The sequence below is a fragment of the Microtus ochrogaster genome, chromosome 18, assembly GCF_000317375.1.
Source record: "Microtus ochrogaster isolate Prairie Vole_2 chromosome 18, MicOch1.0, whole genome shotgun sequence".
In the NCBI taxonomy this organism is placed as follows: domain Eukaryota; kingdom Metazoa; phylum Chordata; class Mammalia; order Rodentia; family Cricetidae; genus Microtus; species Microtus ochrogaster.
Window position 1 is genome coordinate 60,855,714 of NC_022020.1, and position 594 is coordinate 60,856,307.

At 44.6% G+C, this 594-nt stretch overlaps 1 protein-coding gene across 1 annotated transcript in view; it reads left to right on the forward strand.

The window, feature by feature from the left end:
• The window catches only part of Skor2 (SKI family transcriptional corepressor 2), a 44,083-nt gene that overhangs the window by 31,175 nt on the left and 12,314 nt on the right, over nucleotides 1-594 (forward strand). The window lies entirely within an intron of this gene.

The window sequence follows — 594 nt, forward strand, 5'->3', positions numbered from 1 at the left end:
GTTTTGGAGCCTGTCCTGGAACTAGCTCTTGTAGATCAGGCTGGTCTCAAACTCACAGAGATCCACCTGCCTCTGCCTCCCAAGTGCTGGGATTAAAGGCATGCGCCACCACCGCCTGGCTACAAGCATGTACTATTGCTAGAAGAGAAAGTGTATCAGATCTTTCTATGTACTGCGTTCAAGAAAGATACACGTTGGTAATATTAAACATGCAAATGTTATTTATTCGTGCCATACTGGATAGCAAAGGGCTCCTGGAGTTAATGAAACAGTTTGGGAGAGACAAGACCTCCCCAACACACATGAACCATACACACACACACACACACACACACACTCCTTTGGGTATAATACAATTCTTGAAATTCACGAAGACATTTGTAGGCAAGCAACTTGAAAATTAATGAAACAAACATGACTTATTTTTCCTTAGTCCCTCTATTTTGGGTCCCCTACAATAAGACACCCAGGGCTGTGGAGCTGCCTCCAACACCCAGCATAGTGACAGCCTTCAACACTTGAAACGCCCAGCATAGTGTACAGCCTTCAACACTTGAAATGCCCGGCATAGTGTACAGCCTTCAACACTTGAAA